The sequence below is a fragment of the Rattus norvegicus genome, chromosome 16 (genome assembly GCF_036323735.1).
Source record: "Rattus norvegicus strain BN/NHsdMcwi chromosome 16, GRCr8, whole genome shotgun sequence".
NCBI classification, from domain to species: domain Eukaryota; kingdom Metazoa; phylum Chordata; class Mammalia; order Rodentia; family Muridae; genus Rattus; species Rattus norvegicus.
Genome location: NC_086034.1, coordinates 64,874,290 through 64,888,048, shown reverse-complemented (window position 1 = coordinate 64,888,048; position 13,759 = coordinate 64,874,290). Strand labels below are relative to the sequence as shown.

Below are 13,759 nucleotides of genomic sequence, written 5' to 3'. Positions count from 1 at the left end.
CTTCTTTCTGTATGTGGCAATGGCAGGAAGTTGTAATTCCTCCATGCTTGGGAATGCAGTAATGATGTGTTTTTGCAGCGTAGAGCTAGGAAAGGATTAAGATATTGTATCCTTTTATTACAGGGACATTTTCTTTGCCAGCGTGCTTAGCAAGGTGAAGCCTTTTCTGACAACCTAACTAATTCTAATTTTACATAATAAGAGGGACCTATAACTCAAACTATAACTATGTCCACCTGAAAGTGAGCCGCGTTCACTTGAAGAGTACTTAATACCATTCTGCTTGCTATCATTAGATACCACACACACACTAATCACAACTACAAAGGCTTCATCTGCCTGTACACAGGTTGTAAATTTGGGGATAGGGGAGTGGGCAGGTAGGGGTGGATGAGGAAGTTTCCTGAGGAAATAAACACAGTAAGCAAGAAAGAACCTCTTATTCTGTAATAAACCATCTTGAATTGGGGGTGTCTAGTTGACTCTCCTTAAATTCAGACCTAGGTAGCTTGGTGTGTGGGTTTTTAACCCCAGCATCTGGGAGGCAGAGGCAGATGAATCTCTTGAGTTCGAAGACAGCCTGATCTACACAGTTCCTTTTAGGACAGCCAGAGCTACACAGTGACAGCCAGGTATCAGGAAGTCTGGGCCATTCCCTCTAGGGTTCTAGCACTGAGCACGAGGGGTGGATACTGACTGACTGATCCTGGTCTTTTAGGTACTTTCTACTTTTTTTTTTTTTTTTTTTTTTTTGGCAGCTGGTAAGGGGAGACACTACATTTTACATAGTGTGATGGTTTCAATGTTTGCTGCTTCCCGAACTGAAGTTCATCTGAACTTTTGACTGCTGAAATGTAGTCACCACTGTAACCCTCCTGAGGTAAGGCACCCTTGGATGTGTGAGGTTGCAAGAGCTCTACCTGGTGAGTGGACTGAGCCTGCCTTTGTTCCTGTTATCGGCTCTCATCTTTCTTTTACCCCAAAACACACACACACACACACACACACACACACACACACACACACACACACACACAGCTCTGAACAGATACTCACTCAAGCCCGGTCTTGGACTTCCCAACCTCCTGTGAGCTCCTGGGTTCCCTGTAACCTGTCCATCTGCTATCACAGAACAGGATAAGATGCACCAGGAGGTCCATGGCCTGAGGCATGCTCTCTGGCTTGCAAAACCAAGAAATGCGGGGGCTGGAGAGATGGCTCAGTGGTTAAGAGCACTGACTGCTCTTCCAGAGGTCCTGAGTTCAAATCCCAGCAACCACATGGTGGCTCACAACCATCTGTAATGAGATCTGATGCCCTCTTCTGGTGTGTCTGAAGACAGCTATAGTGTACTTATATATAATGAATAAATAAATCTTAAAAAAAAAAAAAAAAAAAAAAACAAGAAATGCAGCTGCTCCTGTGTGCATGAGGAAGTGTAAGTGAAAGGTAGCCAGGGTTACACGGTGCCCCAGTTGATGACTTCCCTGCCCTCCCTTCTTCTAAGTTGGTCTGGTTGCCCTCTGGTTGCCTCCCACCTGGGTTTCACCACCGAATGAAAAAAAAGAAAAAAAGAAATAAAAAAGGAAAGAACATGACTGCTGCTGGAGGAGAGTTTATCGTAGATCTGTGGGAGAGCACAGCCAGAGGCAGGGACATCTGACCCTGAGCACTGAGGAGGCTCAGGGAAAGCAGCTGCTGACCAAGAGGGACAGCTTGACCAAGAGACTGGCCAAGAGAGTAGAAGAAAGGGCCAGGTAACCCAAATGGTTGGATTATATGGGGAAGGGCAGTTGGCAGAAGGGTATCCCAGTCCCTGGGCTGTAGAAGTTTAGGGTAGGTGGGGGGTAATGCCAGCTAGGAGGGCCCTGTAACAGGTGGGGACCAAGGGATGCTGGGAGAACCTGACAGTCAGGTCTGTTTTGCTATGTTAGTGGACACCTCATTTCTTCCAGGTTTGAGACCTAACAACTACCTCCCTAGCCTCTTCCCCATGCAGTAAGCCCTTCCTCTCCACTCTCCCTTAACGCCCTGCTTCTTAGCTCACTCTTCTCATGCTTAGCCCTGGGGTTAAGCTTGGATGAGGCTTTTTGCACAGTGAGATCCCACTCCTGGATGTTCCTGTGTTACAGTATTATGTAGGATGAGTTTGGACACATGTTGTCTTAGTTAGGGTTTTACTGCTGTGAACAGACACCATGACCAAGGCAACTCTTATAAGGACAACATTTCACTGGGGCTGGCTGACAGGTTCAGAGGTTCAGTCCATCATCATCAAGGCAGGAGCATAGCAGCAGTCAGGCAGGCATGGTGCAGGAGGAGCCGAGAGTCCTATATCTTCATCTGAAGGCTGCTAGGGGAAGACTGGCTTCCGGGCAGTCTTAAACCCACACCCACAGTGACACATCTACTTCAACGAGGCCACACCTCCAAATAGTGCCACTTTGTGGTCTAGGCATACTCAAACCTCCACATATGTCTACTGACTGGGTGTGCCTGAGCTAGAATAAAAAGTGGCAGAAAAGGCAGACATTGGAGATGCTCCTGAGCAAAGTGACTTCACAGCAGAGAAAGCACCCGGAAGGATTCACACTGTGCAACTCAGGAAGGCTGCCCTCTTGGATAATACCTCTCCTCCTTAGCTTTCTGTTTTTTTGATAAATGTCGTAACCAAAAGCAACTTAGAGAGAGAGGGGTTTGTTTCACTTTACAGTACCCTGGGGAGAGAAGTCAGGGCAGGAGTCCAAGTCGGGACCCTGGAAGCAGGAACTGAAGCAGAGGCCATGAAGGAACGCCGTTTACAGGTTTATCTTTTCTGACTTATAAGGACAAGCCCAGGCCCCCTTGGCAATGGTTTGGGGGATGGCGCAGCCCACAGTGGGCTGGACCTGCCTACATCAGTTAGCAATGTAAAAAAAATGCCTCACGGGCATGCCCAAAGGCCAATCTGATCTGGGCGATTCCTCAGCTGCGGTTTCCCCCTTCCCAGGTGACTCCAGGTTTGTGTTATGCTAACAGATGAAGCTAACTATGACAGTGCCTCTACACATTCCTCTACCCCCTGGGGGCCCTGGACATCACTTCTATGCCTGTCATCCCTCATCACCATCTCCACTCTTGCTCCCACACTCACCTGCCGTGTAGTCATCTCCAAGTCTGCCATAGCTCTGCTAAAACCCGTGCTTCTCCAGGATGGGGGTCGTCACACTGAGTTCATCCTTCGGGCCTAGACCCTTTGCTGATTCTCTCTTCTCAGCCTGGCCTGCGCCGGTTCCGGCCACGTACACTGTCTCAGCAGTTCCCAGGCAGTAAAGCATCTTTCCCAGGGCCTCACTGTCCTCTGCGGTTGTCTGTGTTTGCAGTGTTCAGCATCCACTGGCACCTGCCTCTCTTGTAGACTTTCATCCAAGTTTCTTCTAAGCTAGCATATTGTAGTTTCAGGTGCTCAGAAACTAGAGGCAGGAGGACTAGTTGAATTCAGAAGTTGAGAGAGAGAGAGAGAGAGAGAGAGAGAGAGAGAGAGAGAGAGAGAGAGAGCCTGTGTGTATCTTCCAGTGTCCTTGGTTTGATTTACAGATATTATGAATCTTACGGTTCTTCTCTTCCTGACTACCCAACCACCCTCCCTCCTTCCCTCCCTTCCTTATTCCCTCCTTTCTTTCCTCCTTCCCTCCTTCCTCCTTCCTCCCTCCCTCCTTTCTTTCATCTCCTCCTACCCACCCGCTCTTCTTTTCTGACTTTTGTCTTTGAGAAAGAATGTCTATCACTTTTATTTGTATAAAAACAATCAAAGGGCTTTGGAAAATGGAAATACCTAGGCAGGTTTGCACATTTAAAACTGGACTCCAGCAAAGAGTGTGGAACAGAAGTGGGCAGTTTGAAGTCATTTTTCATTACTGATTTCATACAGGTAGAACATCCATAGAATAAAATAGCCTTTGTTTAAAAAAAGCAAAAACAAGGGCTGGAGAGATGGCTCAGTGGTTAAGAGCACTGACTGATCTTCCAGAGGTCCTGAGTTCAATTCCCAGCAATCACATGGTGGCCCACAACCATCTGTAATGAGATCTGATGTCCTTTTCTGGTAGCTTTACAGTGTACTCACATACATAAAATAAATAAAAAAAAAATTTAGGGCTGGAGAGATGGCTCAGTGGTTAAAAGCACTGACAGCTCTTCCAGAGGTCCTGAATTCAAATCCCAGCAACCACATGGTGGCTCACAACCATCTGTAATGAAATCTGATGCCCTCTTCTGGTGTGTCTGAAGACAGCTACAGTGTACTCATATATAATAAATAAATAAATAAATATTTAAAAAAAATTTTTTAAAGCAAAATCAAAACCCGGTAGTGAATATGAGTGTCTTTTTGAAAAAAAAAATTAGACATTTTACAAATAAATCAGGCCTTGGGTGTCTTGGGTGTGTTCTCGGTCCAAGTGAGCCTGACCCTGCTCTCTGCCTCATCAGTCTCTTACTAGTCTGGGTATTTTGCGGGTAGCTGGTGCATGTTAAATCTAACATTAACATTTTAAATCAGAGGACTTCGTGGAGGCTTGGGGTGGGATAGGATTTGTTGGGCGTCAGCACTCAGAAGTGAAGGTACTCTTCCATGACCAGCAGGCAGGAGGAACACAGATTTAAATCAGCCACTAGACATTAATTTAGCAAAAATCAAAATATAGGCAGAGGCAGGTAGCTATTGGTGAGTTTGAGGCTCGCCTGGTCTTTGTAGAGGGTCGAATGCAGCCTGGGCTGTACAGTGAGACCGGATTTCAAAATCAAACCTCTAAACTCAACAACAATGGAAATTCTACAGTAGGAAAATGGGAGGGAGCCAGCATGGAGTAGCGTGGGAAACTCAGGAGCCACCTCTGAAAACACATTATTATTAGGGAGTGCTAGGTGTTCCTACCTTCTTGAACCTCACTGTCAGCCCCTCCAACCAGGCCAGCCTCCACAGTCCGGCAGTTCCGCAGTCCCACAGTCCTGCAGCCCCAGCACCCTGTCAGCCTCTGGAAACATTGTCAACAATTCATTCAAAGTGTCTCACATTCAAAGGAAACAAAGTAAGCATTTTAAATATTCCCTTAACTGGGCAACTCTGCGAGTGTAAAGCTAACAGAAGAAACCCCAAGACACCAAAGCTGAGGATGATGGCTTCCAACTAAGGAAACCCACAGGACCTCAAGGCTTCGTTCTTAGTCCCCAACGCTAGCTGGCCTCTTCTGAGTATTCATGTCAGCACGGGGATATAAATACACCACTCACCTGTTCCAATAGCTCTTCTGAACCCATAAAACTTACTGTATTTTTATTTTTGATGTTATTGTTTTTGACACAGTCTTACTATATAGTTCTGGCTACTTGGAACTCTCTAGGTAGACCAGGCTAGTCTAGGTAGACCAGGCTAGTCTCGTACTAACCTACCTCTGCCTACATTTTAAGTTTTTGTTAAACTTATGTTTTATATTTTTTGGATAAAATGAGTTCAGGTAGCCAGATTTCCCCAGACTTAACATCGTCTCATTTCTCTTTTTATTCTGCTTTTGGAAAAGCCCCTAAAAGTCCATTTGTCTCTTTATGATTGTTTTAGAGACGTGAAAACGATTCCTTTTCTTGGCTGGAGTGAGTAGGTGCGCTCCACACTTAAGGGAGATGGTTTGCTTTAGTAGCTTTGCCCTGTGCCGTCTGTGATCCCAGATGAGAAATTAGGCTTTGTTTAAAGAAAGGCAAGATCATGAAGTTTTGTCTTTTCAAGACAGGGTTTGTCTGTATAGCCCTGTCTGTCCTGGAACTTGCTCTGTAGACCAGTCTGGCCTCAGACTCAGAGATCCACCTACCTCTGCCTCCTGAGTGCTGACATTAAAGGTGTGCACCACTTCCTAATTTTGTGGGTATTTTTGAAACATCTTTCTTCATAGGCTTGGTGATATATAAGTATGTAATTTTTTGATACAAACTTGTGCATGTACACACACACACATATTTTGAGACAAGGTCTTACTCTTTGGTTTATAAGTAGGTCTAACTATTAACTACTATGAACTAGCTAGTTTGATACTCACTATATAGCCCAAGCTGGCCTTGAACTTGTGGCATTCCTCCTGCTTTAGCCTCCTAATTGTAATCCTACCTTACCACACACACTTTACTGAACTTTGATTAGTAGAGAGGTAATCAAAGACAAATTATAAAACAAGTCAGAGTATGTCGTCATGAAGAGATTTTTGGTTTTTACTTTTTTTTGTATTACACAGCATCTTGAATCAAAGATAACAGTCGTGTAATACAGGACTCAAATGCATGGCGCACTAATTGTGCACTTGCTGTCTTCCCAGCCTGGCTTAAAGTGTGGAATCTGAGGCGTAGAGACCAGAACTGAGACTTGCTCTTTGAATCTATTTAAATTTTGACTCCTGGTGTTGGTGGGAAACAGGATCATAGGCAAACGATTTCAGATTAGCTTCCATGTGTGGGAGGGACTTCCTTGGCAAGCCTTGTCTGTTAGGCATCACCCAGGTACCGCCTAGGCAACGCTTTTTTTTCTTGAGCCCTTAGACAGCCAGGGAGTGAGGGCCCAGATAGAAAAGAAATAGTGCTCATAAGAGGACCTGATCAATATGCACAAGGAAATCAGTTTCATTCACATGGTTTTGGTTTTGTTTCTGGTGTGTGTGTGTGTGTGTGTGTGTGTGTGTGTGTGTGTGTGTGTGTGCATTGTTTTGAGACAGGGTGCAGGATGTTACTGTGTTCCTATGTAACCCTGGTATGTGCCAACATGCAGGGCCTACTACCTTTCTTTTGATAAAGTATTCATTCTATCACCATCACAATCCCTTGTTTTTGAAACGGGGTCTCACTCTGGAGCTCTGGCTGGTCTGGATTTACTATGTAAGCCATGGGATTAAAAGTGTACACAGCCACTCCAGGCTTTTGGTAATATATCGTTTTGTTAATTATTCCTGGCTGTGACATCTAACCATTTATATTCTATTAGCACTTATTCTGTGATTGTACTGTGTGTGTGTGTGTGTGTGTGTGTGTCTGTGTGTCTGTGTGTCTGTGTGTGTCTGTGTGTGTCTGTGTGTCTGTGCCCGGTATCAGAGGAGGTCAGAAGAGAATGTTGGAATTGAAGTTAGGAATATTGTTAGTTGCCATGTGGGTGCTGGGAACCAAACATAGGTCCTTTGCAAGAGTAGCCAGTGCTCTTCACCGCCCAGCCTTTGTTTCAGCCCCTGAATACTGGTTTTTCTTTCATTTTCTTTCTTTCTTTCTTCCTTCCTTCCTTTCTTTCTTTCTTTCTTTCTTTCTTTTCTTCCTTTCTTCCTTTCTTTCTTTTCTATGAATGCATGCACTTTCTGGAACCAGAAGAAATCACTGACCATATTTCTGGGGTGATTCCATTTCTGTTGCACTGCTAAATGATCACAAAGGCTTCTTTTCTAAGACCCCGGGAAGGAGACCGAACCTCAGAGCCTATCCTACAGCAGGCAGAGAGGCGAGTGGATGTGTGTGTGTGGCTTTTCCCAACCATCAGTGGTCCCTCAGGTCATAGGGCCAGTTACACACTCTACAACCACTTTCCTTTGTTTCCGTCTGGGAAACTGACAAAGCTATTATAATGGCTAGGACTCAGGGTGGACACTCACCCTGTGGGCTCATAATGGGCCAACCGCCTACACCAGCTGGGCTCCTCCCAGGGGTTAGAGGCTACGAGAGATCTTTAATGATGTCACAAATCATGGCCCACGGGCCTCCTCTGTTTTTACTTTCTTTAATCAATCGTTTGAAAACTCTTCTAATAAGCTGAGCGGGGGTTGGGGATTTAGCTCAGTGATAGAGCGTTTGCCTAGCAAGCGCAAGGTCCTGGGTTCGGTCCCCAGCTCCGAAAAAAAAAAAAAAATAAGCTGAGCGATGGTGGTGTATACCTTTAATCTTAGCACTTGAGAGGCAGAGGTAGATGGATCTCTAAGTTCCAGAACAGCCTGGTCTACAGAATAAGTTCCAGGACAGCCAGAGTTGCACAGAGAAACCCTGTCCCCAAAACAAAACAAAACAAAACTTCCCCCCAGACAGAACAAAAAAAAAAAAGACCCAAACGTTTAATAAATAACTGGTTGGTTTGGTTATATCCCTGCCTTCTTTCTATTTAACTATGATCCGCTACCCATCCATCTTGGATGATTAAAATCAAACTCGTATCTCCGGATCACCCCTTTCGTTCCCCGTTGGACTTTGCCACACTCGGTTGGTATCTGTTTTAAATTTGCAACCGCTTATTGACGACGACTCGAATTACGTGTATACAGCCGAATATGCTGTACTCCATGTTGACTTGAAGTTATTTAAAGTTCCAGGGGCTGGAGAGGGCTTAATGGTTAAGAGCACTGGCTGCTCTTGCAGAGGACATGGGTTCAATTCCCAACACCCACACGGTAGCTCAAACCTGTAACTCCAGTTGCAGGGGTTCCAATGCTGTCTTGTGGCCTCTCTGGACACCAAGCATTCATGGAGTTCACATACATATATACATACATACAGGCAAAACACCCACACTCATGAAATAAAATAAATCTAAAACTTAAAAAAAAAATAAACTGACAGCTTTTCTGTTAAAAATATCTCTTGTAGTTCTTTTCCCAAGAGAAATACACTTTTCTCTATTTTTACGGTTTATTGTCTTAATGATTTTTTTTTTAAATTGGCTTCAGGCTTATCTCTCTGTAAACAAACCCGAGGGACTTTCCTTCCTGCCGGTTTTCACAGAATTTTCAGAACTGAGAGGAATGTTCACTACCCTTTCAGAGTTGCAAGGACCCTTGGTCTTCCCTAAGACCCCAGAACGCGGGGCACATTGGGCTTCAAAGGTGAATAAAGTTCCTATCTCCTATCTGAGGTGCATCCTGGGAGATTTCTCCTCTAGCTTTCTAAGTGCGTATAATCAGCAAGCACAACTAAACAGCAAAGGGGTAACAAGTTTAATCGCAGGCGTCTGAGGGTTAAGGGAGTTTGCAGACCCTGTTACCTGCCACACCATCTGGATTCACTTAGAGGCCAACGCCACTTTTCTGCCTCCTTCTCCAGCAAAGCTCTTCACAGGATTCCTGACAGCACTTAGCCAGACCTAATGTGTAGAACGTGATCCCCAGATGATAGTGCATCAATCCGCCCGCCCTGCCTTGCCTCTGTGTTTTCGGTGGAAATAGGACCTCCACGGGACTCATTGCGCGGGCTTCCTTTGAGATTAGACAGGTGCTCGCTGGGAATTTGAGTAACTTTAGAGCAGATCCAGCCGGTTCTGCTATTTCGGGAGTGGGCAGCGGTGACTGCTCACATAGGGGGAGCAGGAGCAGTGGACAGCCTGTCTCTAGGAGTAACATCATCTGTCCCACTTGCCAAGAAGCCTGGGCTGAGGATGCTACACTGAAGGAAGCCTTGAATCGCTCTTCCTGGAGTCTGGTGTCTGTGTCATGTATCTGAAACAACTCCCGAGGCTCTGATGAGGGCATCACTGACAGACATGACCGGCTTCAAGGACAACTAAAAGGTTGCGTTTGCCCTCTGATTTAGGAGACTTGGGGTGTTCTGCTTTGTGTCTGGCAACGTGCCATTTGTCTCTCGGGGATGGCAATCTCTCCTCTGACCTCAGCTCTTGGGCAAGATAGCATCTCTGAGGGGTCTGGCCAAGGAACTTATCTGTGGCAGCCACCTCTTATCTTCCTCCCCTGTGCTGTACAGCCCCTTCTCTAGGTCTGGATCTGTAATCTGATACTTTTCTTCTGGTGAGTTCTGTGAGCCACACTTCCGTCAACCCCACAACCTTCGGTTGGTTTCTCTCCTCTTCCTCTTCACCTGCCTTCTTCTTACTACAGCCTCAGCGCCTAGCCCACAGTGTTTAACTGGTTCACAGTAAGTGTTCATCAAATTCCATTAACAAATGAGTTATTCAGTACACTCTAGCCCTGAAATTCAACAACGAGAATTTTTTTATGCCCCCTCCCCTCCCTCTTCTTCATTATGGGTTGCACAATTTTAGAATTTTATTTATTTTTTTTTTTCCCTTTTCTTTTTTTCGGAGCTGGGGACCGAACCCAGGGCCTTGCGCTTGCTAGGCAAGCACTCTACCACTGAGCTAAATCCCCAACCCCTAGAATTTTATTGATGATACTTTTAACCTCGGTTGAGAAAAGCACACATCTACATTTTTTTTCATCTTTATTAACTTGGGTATTTCTTATTTACATTTCTTTTTTTTTTTTTTTTTCCGGAGCTGGGGACGAAACCCGGGGCCTTGCGATCGCTAGGCAAGCGCTCTACCGCTCTACCGCTGAGCTAAATCCCCAACCCCTCTTATTTACATTTCGATTGTTATTCCCCTTCCTGGTTTCCGGGCCAACATCGACCTAACCCCCCCTCCCCCTCTCTATGGGTGTTCCCCTCCCCATCCTCCCCCCATTTGCCCTCCCCCCAACAATCGCGGTCACTGGGGGTTCAGTCTTGGCAGGACCAAGGGCTTCCCCTTCCACTGGTGCTCTTACTAGGCTATTCATTGCTACGTATGAGGTTGGAGCCCAGGGTCAGTCCATGTATAGTCTTTGGGTAGTGGCTTAGTCCCCGGAAGCACACATCTACATTTTTATATCTACCAATAGACATACAGTTTTTCAGAGATGGTGGTATTTATTATATATCTCAGGGCCGTAAGTCCTGATGTGTTTGCTCCCACTGTAATGGGGCCAGAGTCATTGACCTAACCATCCTCTTGGCAGACACCAGGCAGAATATCTAGACTGAAGGCTCACAAGCAGAAATACTTCAAGGAGTTCAGAAGGAAAATATTAGAAACATTTGCCCATCTTCTTTGATCTTCTGATAAGAAGTAAGAGTAAGTCCGAGTCATAAGTAATGCGTTTGACAGCTCTTTACAGATGGGTATCGAGTGTCTTGAAACGGTTCGTGAATAATTAGACATTAACATGCACATGTTGGGGGAGAACCGCTCACATGTGAGTAGGGGTTCTCAGTTTAAAAGGTTTAAACTAGAAAGCCATCCGCACAGCTAGAGAGGTGGCTCAGCTGTCCCGAGCAGTTGCTGACCTTGCAGAGGACCGAGTTCAGTTCCCAGAACCCAACACCGAAGGGTGGCTCGTAACCACCTGAAACGTCAGTTCTAGGAGCTCTAATAGGCACTCGCAGGCTGCACAGATATTTGTGCAGGCCACGTATGCATGCACATAAAGAAAAATATATAAAATCATTTCAGGTAAGTTCCTTTTAAAAATTTAAATTTGGTTTTAATTAACTAATTAATTTATTAATTTATAATATGGAACGCTTCACGAATTTGCGTGTCATCCTTACGCAGGGGCCATGCTAATCTTCTCTATATCGTTCCAATTTTAGTATATGTGCCGCTGAAGCGAGCACAACATTTTTTTTATTTATTATTATTATATTAATGAGTACAGTGTTGCTGTCTTCAGACACACCAGAAGAGGGCATCAGATCCCATTACATGTGGTTGTGAGCCACCATGTGGCTGCTGGGAATTGAACTCAGGACCTCTGGAAGAGCAGTCAGTGCTCTTAACCGCTGAGCCACCCCTCCAGCTTTATTTTATTTTTTGAGACTGGGTCTCTCAAGTCTAGAACTTGCTCTGTGGACCAAACTGGCCTCACACTCCCAGAGATTTGCCTACTGCCAGTGCTGAAAGTTGGGATTAAAGGTCTGTGCCACTACCACCCCTGGTTTATATGAGGTTTTTAAGGTAGGAATTGCTGAATCACTTTTTTGCATCCTCATGATGGCCTAGCCTAATGGTTAGAACATACAAACTGATGACTTCCAGATGCTTTACTAACAAGGTCAAACTTTGCAGGCGACATTTAGTTCCAGACAATCAAAATTTTGATAGAAAAAAAAAGGAAAGAAATCAAGTCTGTATCTTCAGTCCCTCCGCCTTCCTCCCCTTAGTGGTTTCTCAGCGTAGCCCTGGCTGTCCTCGAACTAGCTCTGTAGACCAGGCTGGTCTTGAACTCAGGGATTTGCCTGCCTCTCGAGTGGTGGGATTAAGGGTGCGTGCCACCACCACCCAGCACCTTCAGTCTTACGTTGGTCAAGGTAGCATCTTCTAGCAAACACTGATAAGTGTTGTGGGAAAGCAACTTCACACAGCTCTCACCAACCTTTGTGTATGCGGGGGCAGATCATTCAGTTACTGTCACATACGACCTCCTCAGGACGTCATGAATCAGTGACACCTGCTTGGTTTTAACCTGCTGAACATCATTGCCTTGAACCTGGGGGGTCATAGATCCGGCTGTTCCGAAGCCATGGGACCTGCCATGTTTTGCTTATGCCCTTCTAGCAGTGTGGGACACTCTACTGCTTTCGATTAGATCCTCATACTGACTCAACACACTTGGGTCAGACTAAATCTTCCTTCACGTGCGTGTTTCAGCGGTAGGAACAGGGCTTCTAGGGTCCCTGGCAAGTTTTTGCTGTTGTTTTTGATATTGTTTTGTTGCCTCCCCTGACCCCGCAGGAAAGACACCTTAGGCTACTTAGGACTATTCCCATAGTCTTTATTATCCAGATGTGTGTAATAATATAACAACAATAACAAATTATTACACATCTGGGTATTACTATTATTATTACTACTACTATTATGATGCTGCTGCTGCTTGTTTGTTTGTTTTGAGCCAAGGTCTCCCTCTGTAGCCTAGATGTAATTTTTGAGGCACAGCCTAGTAAGTGGGGCTAGGCGTCTCTCTTCTACTCTGTGTGATTTATTAAAGGACACCGAGCATGGAATTAGTGTTTGTGCAGTATCTAGAGAAGGCAGAAGAGGGCACACACACACACACACACACACACACACACACACACACACACACACACACAAGCTGAACTGCCCCAAATGGGTGCTGGTAACTAAACCTGGGTCCTCTGGTATCTGCTGAACCATCTCTCCCATTGGCTGCTCTAATAGACCAATGTTTCTCAACCTGTGGCTTGGGACTCCTTTGTGGGGTGGGGCCGTATACCAGGTATCAGATTCCCTTTATCCACTTCTGGGAATTGAACTCATGACCTCTGGAAGAGCAGTCGGGTGCTCTTAACCGCTGAGCCATCTCTCCAGCCCCCTTTATCCACTTCTGAAGTAGCAACATAATAACTTTATGGTGGGGGGGTCACCACAACAGGAGAAGATGTATTAAAGGGTTGCAGCATTTGGAAGGTTGAGAACCACTGCTACAGATAAATTGCATTGCAAAATGTCCATTGAGTTTATAGACTGAGAAATCCTCTCTCCTCAGCAGGAGTAAGGGGGATGATGGCTCTTAAAAAAAAAAAAAAAATCTAGCTTAAACCAAAATGTAGTGTTTTGATGATAACGTGAGCTTTAAAAGGCAAAAAAAATAAAGCTATAAATTTAGAACCCCAGTGCTTTACAGCACTCCGTCTTACTTCTGATTCTTATCAGTGAGCAAGCCAGTGATTTACATCTGAAGCAGGCTTGTGTTTTCCTGCCTTATGTTTCTCTTTCCTTCAGCATTATCTTATGCCTGCACTCCAGTGTATCGGCGCAATCTAGAAACAAAATTTCTGTTAATAGCAACACGACATTCCATTGTCTCAAACAGCCAGAGTGTGGACAACCTATTCCCAATTTTGGGCATTGATTTCCATCCCATTTTTCCACTGTTATGAATGGTGTCACTGTAAAGATTATTGTTTTAGTTGTTCTCAT

General features: G+C 45.2%; 1 non-coding gene across 1 annotated transcript; it reads right to left on the bottom strand.

Moving 5' to 3' along the window:
- Positions 1 to 11,323: 11,323 nt before the first annotated feature.
- LOC120097647 (U6 spliceosomal RNA) lies at positions 11,324 to 11,430 on the bottom strand. The gene has a single exon (XR_005495194.1). It is a non-coding gene; the product is annotated as a U6 spliceosomal RNA (small nuclear RNA).
- Positions 11,431 to 13,759: the final 2,329 nt, after the last annotated feature.